An 11730-nucleotide genomic window follows, 5' to 3' on the forward strand; every position below is an offset into this window, starting at 1 on the left:
GAAAATTATTCCTACTTCCTTATAGTAATTATTCTAGCCTACACAGAGGCTTGGATCAATGAGGAGGATCTCCCTGGGTGTGTGGGACACTACAAATCAACAGAGGAGATACCATAAATTCTTAGAGAGTTGGGAATGAGATAAGCCATCTATGCCCTGTGTTTGAAGGCCCTGACCCAGCCACATCCACTGCAGGAATGAAAGCTAAGTTACTCTAGTACAGAATGCATTAGAGAATGCTGTTATCCATGCTAATCCTAGTTGTGGACTAAGACCATTTATGATGTTGGGCAGTCCATTGCTAATCTGAGAAAAACTAAAAAATCCTGGGAATGGTATGGGCTGTGGGGAAGACTCTAGACAGACAGGAAACTGGAGAAGCCAAAAGGCTATTGTAATTGGCTATAAAGGGTCCAGAAAAAGTAGCCTGAAAGCAAATATTTTTGACCTCTTAACTGCCAGAACTCCACCTGGAAAGCTAGACCAGCAGCTCAGTGCTATGTTGATTGGTCTGTGGAAAGGCCCCCAAATGGAACAATAGTTCAGGCCTGTCCCTACTCTGTCTAGTGCTCCACCTGCTCCAACAGAGGCCTCAGGGATCCAGTTCTATTTTGGGTGGGTGCCTCCCAAGTCCAGGTATAGGAGGCAGGCCAAGACTGCCTCCAGGCCACTGTGGGCGACCAGAAGCCCCCACACTGAGCTCACTATTCATTGGTTTCCTAGAAATAGACACAAAGTAATGGATATTGGAGCCAAATGTACTCTAATACATGGTAATCCTGGCATTTCTTGGGTTTTCTTGTCCTCTTAGCACCATCTATGACTATAGAAGTCAAATGGTTATGGTCAGAGAGGTCCCTTTGTTGTAGCAGTTTGGGCATTCTCCCTCATGAGAATATGAGGAAGTTTTTATTTCCCCAATACCAGAAAACAAACTGGGCATCCTACAAAGCCAAACTTTGCAAACCTCTATCAGTGAGTTCTGCCTCCAGGTAAGAGTCATCAAATCAGGGTGGAGAGGAAATACCAACCAAGAAACAGGAAGCCTACCATCCTGGGAAGAGTGGTAACTGTCAAACAGATATATATTACCTGAGAGTCCTAGAGAAATAGGAGAAACTACCCAAGAACTGAATTGAGTAGGTACTGTAGTCCCTGTTCATAGTGCTTTCAATGGCCTGTTACAGTTGGTACAAAACCAAGATGGCTCATGATGGATGACCATGGACTACTGAGAATTGAACAAGGCCATTCTCCTCATCCATGTGTCTATGTCACAAACTGCCACCATCTTAGATACCTTGACCATGATCCTAGGAGTGTGTCATGATATCCTGGACTTAGCACATGTTTTTCTCAGAATACCCCTGGTTGCTAAGTCATAAAATTAATTTCCTTTCATGTGGGAGGGACAACAATGGATCTTTCAAGTGTTGCCGCAAGGTACACAGAGCCCCAGAATATGTCACGGGATGGTAGCCCAAAATCTGTCCTTGTTCTCTTTCCCCATATCAGTAAAATGGGCCCACTACATTAATGATATAACATTGACATATGTAGACTTGCTTCTGCTTTGGAACATTCTGAAGACTTTACTAAAACATCTGCAAAGGAAAGGATGATTGGTGAACCGGATGAAAATTCAATGCCCTGTATCACCATAAAGTTTCTATGAGTTGTATAATAAGATAAGATATATGTAGACCCAGAAGTTGTCAATAAGGAATAAACCTATCTAATCACTAAGGACATGACAATGGTACAAGCTTTTGTAGAAATTATGGGTTTGGGATGACTTTTATTCCCCACCAGGCACAATGCCTCCATCCCCCTATACCACCTGGTAAAGAAAGGGCACGCATGGGACTGGGGATCAGAGTGGCAAAATGCCTTTGAAAAAGCAGAAATACTAGTGAAGTAGATTAAAGTTCTGGGCATCTCCCAAGCAGGGCTACCATTTGAGTTAATTATACCTGTGACTCTAGAAGGTACAGGTCAGGCACTGTGGCAGAGACAACACAGGGAGAGAGTACCCCGAGGATTTTTTGGACCAGCTTTAGAAGAAGGCAGAAACCCCATTTACCTACATAGAGCAATGGTTCCTAGCAATGTACACCATGTTCCTTGAGAAAGAACCTCTCACAAAGAAACAACAGATGATATTAAGACCTTCCCTTCCTCTCGGGGGTGGGTGAAGAATATGACCACTTCTGCTATGGCTCAAACTCCCACTTTGACTAAGTAGCATGCCATTACAACATAGGAGCAGCATCCTGTCTGCCAGCCCGCTGTCTTTAGAAATGCAAGCATTACTAGGTTTAGTAGAACATGTAGATTCTCCAAATGCCCCTGCCCCTATTCCTCTGGTAGTCCCTGCAGCCTGTAGAAGGGGAATGGGGGAAATTCCTGCTGATGCCTGGTATACAGATGTGTCTAGTTGGAGCAATCCACCCATATGGACTGCAGTTGCTATTCAGCCCTGCACTGATACAATCTAGATGGAAACACAAACAAACCACAGCTGCCAGTGGGCTAAACTCGGAGCTGTTTGACTGGTGATCACTCATGAGCCCTGGCCATTAACCCTTTGCACTGATAGCTGGGTTGTCCTAAAGGGATTGACTCTATGGCTTGACAATAGATTATTATGAAGAAGCCCCTTGTGGGGTCAGGAATGTGAAAAGATACTGGGGTTCACCTGCAACAGTCCTCACTGTTTTCCACATCCCAGCTGATAAGGTCCTGATACCCTCTGGCAATGAGGAAGCTGATGCCTGAACTCAGGTACAAGCCCTAGCAACTTCAGTGAGACAGCAGATTTGGTGCATGGGAAGAGAGGTCACTGTAGTGCCTAAGTGGGATGATGTATTGCCAAGGATGCCAGATTGTCCTTGAAAGACAGTGACTTGGTTCCTGCAATAACAGTATGTCCTATGTATTTTAAACAATGCCCAAGACAACTGTCAAAGGAGCCTGGGGCCATCCACCAAAGTTCCCAACTAGTAAGGGATTCACAAATTGAGTATATTGGCCCCCTCCCTGCAAGTAGGTTTTCTGAAAATGCCAGACTTTAGGTGGATGCTGAATCTGGCCCAATATAAACGTTCCCCTGTCCCTATGCAAACCAGCCTGCCATCATTAGGGGATTAGAGAAACTGAGTATAATGTATGGATAGCCTTGTTGGATAGATAGCAATCAGGGATCACATTTTATTGGTTATGATATGCAAGACTAGGCAAAAAAAGAAAAAAAAAACATGCCATGGAATGGAGGCTCCATCTCCCCTATGACTCACAGGCAGCAGTCTTAACAGAAAGGAGGAATGAAATATTAATGGAGCAGATTAAATTAGTAACAAGTACAACCACTTTGGAATGGTGGGTTAAAATACTATCCCAGGATTGAATATATTTGAATGATTAAACATGGGGCTGTTGCCCCATTTGCCACACTGGGGAGACCTGCTGAGATATCCAATACCATAAAGGTATGGAATCATGAGAGATTGCCATTGCCCTGACTCTCCTGTGGATCAATATTCTATGCTGCTGAGAATACCAAGGCTCATCACTCCTGGGAGAGGCTTTATGTAGTAGCATTTGCAGTGAGACATCCCACTGTGATGGATGAGTTACCTCATAACCCTGGGTGAGGGAGAATTATTCGATCTCCACTGGGATCCCATTGTCCTACTATAAGCCTGACTTGTTGAAACACATTATACCTGGAATGAAATACACATCATTGAAAGAGGGAAAAGGGTAGGAGTCCTGGTCTGGCATGTCTTGTCCCCAGTCTATCTTCTCCTACCTAATAGCACTGCCTCCTCCAGCCAACATGTATGGTATAGACAACCAAGTCAAGCTACAGCCACATTAACATGTCAGGAACAGGCCACAAGCATAATTCTTATAGAAGGTGAAGACCTCATATAATTTCCTACTAAATGCTTCTCTTTTTGCTCTTAGACTTCTGTTACTGTTGTGGTGTCTGATGGATAAGATGGACATCTGATGGAAATGCCTTTCTGTGGTGGGTCCACTCATATGTCCAACAAGGGAATCGATCCAACTATTGGGTATATCTAGACAACTGCACCTTTCTGGCTTATCAGGATTGTTATGGTGGGTAACACTACTCCAGGAAAGGTATTAGAAGACACCAAAGCAGTACCTTAAGGAAGAACAAGCAAGAACTAATACTCTTAATTCATCTGATACTACTGATATGATCCAAAAATCTGGCCCATAGTATATACTCTCAATAATACTGCTTATACGAAAAAAAGTACTGCTTATAGGTATTCTTTTCCTGTCAATCGAACTACACAGACAACCTATCAAACTACTGACTGGGTCCTGAAAATGCCATCATCAGAGACATGAATGAATACCCTCAGATTTGGGATTGGTTTACCTAGGTTACCTCAGGTTACGGACATTTGAGTACTCACACACCCCTATGCTAAGAACCAAGAACTAAAAAGACAGAAACAAAAACAAACAAACAAAAACCCACTTGAAACACAACCAACCAAGTTATACCAGGGAAATGAGATGGATATCACTGGAACAATTCAGTCATTCTGTTGCAATAAAGGAGAACAATCGGTTTGACACTGACTGGTTGTGCCACTCAGGTTTTTACTGAGTATCCCTGAACAGGACCCAGTGCTTGTGTGGCACATAGCTTGAGCCATGGCTTCAACCTGGGTGGTTGGGCTACTGCACCCTAGGCACAGGGGAGAATCCACCCCATGGTAACAGAAATTGCCAGCCTCCTTTTCCTCAAGGCCAGATGGGCATGTTCTCTTTTCCACTATTGCAATTTGTGTTCCTTTGTTCCCTCCATTGGCCTGCAGGATATTACAGAACACATTGAAGCCTTTACTAAATTCACTCAGCAAGCACTAAATGATAGCTGACAAAGCCTGTCTTTACTGAACACTGAAATGTCTCTAATTGAGAAAAGCTGTCTTCCAGAAGAGTGTGGCCTTCTTTGGACATTATCACTGCCTTGCGAGAAGGCACCTGTGCCACTATTGAAGCAGAGTATTGTGTCAATCCCTGATGAGTCTGTTAATATATCAGCCTTATTAACATAAGGACATAAGTGAATGCCTTGAGTAATCTGAACCATAGCCTAGGGGCCTTAATAAATCAGTGATTTGAATCATGGGGCTTTTAGTGGGAAAAAAAATGTAACTTATTTTGGGAATCATTACATCAATCTACTTTTTTTCTTGCATGCACCTATATTGTTGCTGTGATATCTGTCTCCAGTGCGGCCAGACAGCTACCAACCAAGTCATCCCCATGTTAACAGAACCCCTTGCTGACCACTCAGAGTACACTATGTAACACAACAAACATGATGGGTGTAACAATGCGAGAGATGAAACTTGGAGGAGGTCATGGAGATAATTTGACTGTCAGGTAACCTGAAAGCTGGACACAGGCAATCAGAGGCTCCTTCTCCCCCCGCCCCCCTTCACCTTGGAATGATAACCAACATACTATTCCCATACTAGCTGCCATCTCAAAGACACAACCTTGAGACAGTAATGTGATACTGAGACCATCCGAATGGTATACAACATTAAACTCTGTTAAGGCATCTATATAAACTCCTAAAGTTTAGGTGGGCAGTGTGGGGATCTACTTATCTTGTGGATGCCCATGACAAATTTCATGTTGAGTTCCCTTGTTTATTAGAACTGCCACCAACCAAAGCGCAGTGCTCTGGGACTTTCTTTGCTCTCTCCTGCCCTCTTAGTATGGAGACCAGTTTCAAATTCTCTCCCCCAGGTACTTAAGATTGCAAAACAACAACCCTCCAAATGCGTATGGCTATTTCTGCTTAGAGGAGGCCAGGTCAACATTGGCACTGAATTAGAAGTGAGTCTGGGAAATGTAGTCTTTAGCTTTATAACCTCTACCACAAAGAAGTACAAGATACAATAAAAGTAGAATGGTTATGAATAACCCACTCTACAATATCAGCCTGTTCAGTCTATTATAATAATTTATAATAAGTGCTTACTTTTACAATCTGAATCTAGCCTATGTTTCCAAGCTTTTAACTGCACTATTGCCTTTACGAGACCTATATTCTACTGAAACTGCCTTTTAACTACTCTGCAAATATTCACTCAGAGTTATCCAGACTACCTATTTCCTATCTGTGATTTTGTTCTTGGTTTTATGCTTTTCTGTTACTTCCTTCTACTCAGACTCTACTAACCAATTTAAAAATACTTCCTTTAAAAAAAGAACTTACCTTTAAGACAACAGGTTAAAACACCATTCCTGATTCATTTAATTATCCTAATAGAAAATATCATATTACCTCAAGTTGTATAGATTTTTTATACTTCAATTAATATAATTCATCACATATGCATTTCTTGTGGATTTTATCTTCCTTCTTAGAGAGCAAATCTCTTAAAAAGCACCTAAATTTCTTAAAAAGCACTGATGAATGTAAGTTTGTTGAATGAACTTATAAAAATTATTAGCAACTGGTTATTTTGAGGATGCATTAACTTTGCTTTATTAAGTTAACACATTTATTTATAAAAGTTCAACATTTATAAAGTTAAACAGCTTATGACACATACTAGCAATACTTTAATATTTCTGAGTATTCAAAATACTTTGAACTGAACAGTTAAAGCAAGAGCTACTTGGGCAGCCTGGTGGCTCCGCGGTTTAGTGCCACCTTCAGCCCGGGGCGTGATCCTAGAGACCTGGGATCGAGTCCCACGTGGGGCTCCCTGCATGGAGCCTGCTTTTCCCTTTGCCTCTCTCTCTGTCTCTCATGAATAAATAAAATAAAATCTTTTTTAAAAATTTAAAAAATAAAGCAAGGGCTACTTATTATTTAGACCATGACCACACAGCTAAACCAATAATCTAGAAAGCTATTAATGAAAGAAATAATACTTAATGCTTAATAAACATATTTTAAAACATTAAAAATAATAGTCCTCAAATATTTCCATACTACCAGCCAACTGTCACAGATTCTTCAATATGGAATTTAAGAACAAATCTCTGCTAACTTATCATCTTGGTCACAACATATATATGACTTTTATGTGGTTATCAGAGTAGGTCATGTTCCCATATTTTATATTTCTACAGAATACAAAATTCTGTTGTGGAAATTTTAAAAGGCCAACCACATGAGAACAAAGAGAGGATATTGATTCAGTGATTACTATAGCAAGGGAGTCTGCTACCATCACCAAGTTTGGCAGGCATGGAGTGGCAAAGCTTTATAGTGAAAAAACTGGAAAGCTCTGGGTATGTCCTGATTGGATGTTGCTGACAATGGAGAAAACACACACTTAACTTTTTGGTGGTTTTATTTATTTTTTGTTTGTTTGTTTTTTCTGAGTTGAAAATGGGGGCAAAAATATGAAATTTGGCAGTTGTTCACCAAGTCTTGATTGCTCTAAGTACATCATGGCAAAGGTTGTGATTTGGTCTCCTGGACTTCTAGGTCAGAATTCTATTGTCATAGATTGTCTGGCTATGGTTTATTTGTATATTCAGTCTCTTGCTGTCATAATTACATGCTCTAATATCTGGTTGTCTTTCTTCCTTTCTTCTCCTTTCAACATTCATTCCTTTTTTTTTTTTTCTCATTAAACTTTTGTTTTAATGGGTCTCAAAATTCTGTGACAGATTTTTGGTCAATTGTTTCTATTAAAAGTACTGATTTTAAAAACTAATAAATTAAAACTGCCACACACACACACACACACACACACACACACCCACCCAAATGGTCCACAAAATCTCCTTTCCTTCTGAAAGGATGCAGATGCATTTATGCTGCACTGTTATCATTAACCAGTCTTTTATATTAAACTTAACTGGCCAATTGACACAATCAGTTGTGAGACCATTCTTCCACCATTGATTAAGACTGGGGTGGCAGGTATTGGAGATAATATTCATTTAGCCTTCTGAGCTTTCTGGGCAGACTTGGTGACTTTGCCAGCTCCAGTTGCCTTCTTGTCCACCGCTTTGATGACACACCCACAGCAACCGTCTGTCTCATGTCACAAACAGCAAAACGGCCCAGAGGAGGACAGCCAGAGAAGCTCTCAACACACATAGGTTTGCCAGGAACCATATCAACAATGGCAGCATCTCCAGATTCCAAGAACTTGGGACCATCTTCCAGCTTTTTTTCCAGAATGATGATCTATCTTCTCCTTCAGTTCAGCAAACTTGTAAGCAATGTGAGCTGTGTGACAATCCAGCACAGGTGCATATCCAGCACTGATTTGGCCTGGATGGTTCAGGATAATCATCTGAGCCATGAAGCCAGCTGCTTCCATTGGTGGGTCATTTTTGCTGTCACCAGCCATGTTGCCACAACAAACATCTTTGACAGATACGTTCTTGACATTGAAGCCCACACTGTCCCCAGGAAGAGCCTCACTCAAAGCTTCATGGTGCATTTCAACAGACTTTACTTCAGTTGTAACACTGACTGGAGCAAAGGTGACCCCCATACCAGGCTTAAGAACACCAGTCTCCACTCGACCCACTGGGACAGTACCAATATCACCAATTTTGTAGACGTCCTGGAGAGGCAGATGCAAGGGCTTATCAGTTGGACGAGTTAGTGGCAGGATGCAATCCAGAGATCCAAGCAGTGTGGTTCCACTAGCTTTCCCATCTTTATGGGTGATTTTCCATCCCTTGAACCAAGGCATGTTAGCACTTGGCTCCAGCATGTTGTCACCATTCCAACCAGAAATTGGCACAAATGCTACTATGTCAGGGTTGTAGCAAATTTCCTTAATGTAGGTGCTGACTTCCTTAACGATTTCCTCGTGTCTCTTCTGGCTGTAGGGTGGTTCAGTAAAATCCATTTTGTTAACACCAACAATTAGTTGTTTTACACCCAGTGTGTAAGCCAGAAGGGCATGCTCACGGGTCTGCCCATTCTTGGAGATACCTGCTTCAAATTCATCAACACCAGCAGCCACAATCAGGACAGCACAGTCAGCCTGAGATGTGCCCGTAATTATGTTTTTGATAAAGTCTCTGTGTCCTGGGGCATCAATGATGGTCACATAATACTTGCTGGTCTCAAATTTTCACAGGGAGATATCAATGGTGATACCACGCTCACGTTCAGCTTTCAGTTTATCCAAGACCCAGGCATACTTGAAGGAACCTTTACCCATCTCAGCAGCCTCCTTCTCAAATTTTTCAATAGTTCTTTTGTCGATCCCTCCACATTTGTAGATCAGATGGCCAGTAGTAGTAGACTTGCCCGAATCTACATGTCCAATGACTACAATGTTGATGTGAGTCTTTTGCTTTCCCATTTTGGTTTAGGTTTAGTGGTGGTTTTCACAACACCTGTGTTCTGGTGGCAAACCCGTTGTGAAAAAGCTCATTCCCTTCTTTTTCAACCAACAAATATTTATAGAGCATTGTGTCAAGAAGTGGCTATATAATGACAGCTTTCACTTCACAGAGCTTATAATTCACATGAATTGTGTGCAATTTTTTTAGCTAGCCAGACATGGGGTGGGGAGGACATTAGTGTTAGCAGTCTGGACTCAGATTTGACCTCATAACTGGAGGCTAAAGACCCAACACATTTAGCTAAGTGAAAGGCATTGGCCCAATGGGCAGCCCTCTGAACAAAGAGCAGCCTATTTGAAGGACTGCAATTGAAAACTATTTTGTTCCCTGGAGTCAATGTTAGATCACTAGTGTAGGTAGAGTATGGTGGCTTAAAATGAGGATTTGAGTTAAATAGGGTCAGGTCATATTTGTGGAGAATTTAAAGAACTAGCTATTTAAAACAGAAGCAAATCTTTTAAAAGGGCTAGCATTCAGATTTTGCCTAGCTAAATGACATCCCCCTGCTGTGAGGAATAATAAGTAACGGTAAATTCTGCAGGTTACATATCCTTTCTCAAATTCAAATGGCAGAGCTATTCTCAGATAAAATTAAAAATGTGGACCAGAAATGTAAGAATTGATAAAAAAAAACATATATTTTTCCACTGATAATGCCAAATATATGTCTATGGAACCTTTCTAGAATTCCAATACTGGATAATTCTATTATCGATTTTACCCGTATTTCACCAAAATATTGGTGCCCTCAATCATAGCCGACCTTTGGTGCTCCTGGAGCCCAAAAGTGTAAGCAAATACTACATTATTGAATAAAGTAGATTTACACTTTCACATGGGCAGGATGCTGGAAATTAGGCTTATATGAAACTACAATCATGAGGTAAGGTCTGATAATTCAACATCTAAATCGGCATTTTGTCCACTAATCAGGCCATTTCCATTGTGGAAGTGTGCTTTTTTACAGCCTGATTTTAACTATGAACGTCGTGATTCAGGATGTGGGTAGAATACTTAAAAAAAATTACTGAAAAACTGGGGGATCCCTGGATGGCTCAGCAGTTTAGCACCTGCCTTTGGCCCAGGGCGTGATCCTGGAGACCCGGGTTCGAGTCCCACATCGGACTCCCTGCATGGAGCCTGCTTCTCCCTCTGCCTGTGTCTCTGCCTCTCTCTGTGTGTCTCTCATGAATAAATAAATAAAATCTTTAAAAACATTACTGAAAAACTCACAAGTAGGAAATAGGAAAAATAAGATGACAGAAAAAAACAGTATATCCAAAGTCACTATAACCACCAATGAAATAACAGGCAACTACTAACAAGAAGTAGGTAGATATATTTAAAAATTTTGAAACAGGAATCTCTGATATATGACATAGAAGTATATGGGTAGTCAAGTTATAATTTCACTCTATACTGTCAAAATTTTTACTTTGTACATATATAACTTCCATAATTAAAACTATATTATGAAAAGAGAAAAAGGTATTTAAGAGATATATATTAATATATATACTAATTCTGAAAAGTATGCACAGAATGACCTGTTTTGTGTTAAAATTGATATCTGTGTAGACATGTAGAAAGGTAGCTCTGTGTATATATAATTGAATGTTTTCATATAGATATAGTTGAATATATATATATGTATGGATAAAAGATACAGATCTATGCTTAAGAAAATGGACAATCAATTTGATCATGGTTACACATGGGGAGTGGAAGTATGAAATAGGGAATAAGGGGACTCAGAATGAATATTTTTTAAGTCTTTAAATTAGTATTATTTGGATAATATTTAACAATGATCAGTAATGTTCTATAATGTAAAATAAGCAATTGCGTTAAATGAGCATTGAAGGAAAGGCATAATGTGATTAATTATGCAAAATTGCTGACTAGAAAGAGAATATATAGTTTATTTAAACAGACATCAGTGAAACATTATAATAAGGATTGGGACATAAAGAAGTAAGAGATGAGGCAATGGTGAGATTAATTAAACTCTATCATTGTGTAGAATTTCAAGTGTGTTTATTAATTTTCTAAAAGAAACTATTCTCTTAAGATATTATAATGATAAGTTCTCATCTTATAAAGAGAAAAACCTCTCCCTGTGGTGTAATCATATTTATGCTTTTGTTTCTGTTTGATTTTGTAACATATTCTTTAAAACATTCATGTATAAGACACGGTTGAAATAATTCACTGTAGTGTTTGACCTTGAACATAAAAATAAAACCCAAGATATGCCATCTCTACTTGTACACAGGGAAATAACTGATCATATTTTAGCTATTCTAAGGAAATAATGCCATGTAAATACCC

The 11730-nt window shown here is 40.1% G+C and overlaps 1 pseudogene; it reads right to left on the reverse strand.

Moving 5' to 3' along the window:
* Positions 1–7865: 7865 nt before the first annotated feature.
* Positions 7866–10418, reverse strand: LOC140612048 (elongation factor 1-alpha 1 pseudogene; annotated as a pseudogene).
* Between the last annotated feature and the right edge of the window lie 1312 nt (positions 10419–11730).

The sequence above is a fragment of the Canis lupus genome, chromosome 20 (genome assembly GCF_048164855.1).
Source record: "Canis lupus baileyi chromosome 20, mCanLup2.hap1, whole genome shotgun sequence".
Lineage (NCBI taxonomy): Eukaryota > Metazoa > Chordata > Mammalia > Carnivora > Canidae > Canis > Canis lupus.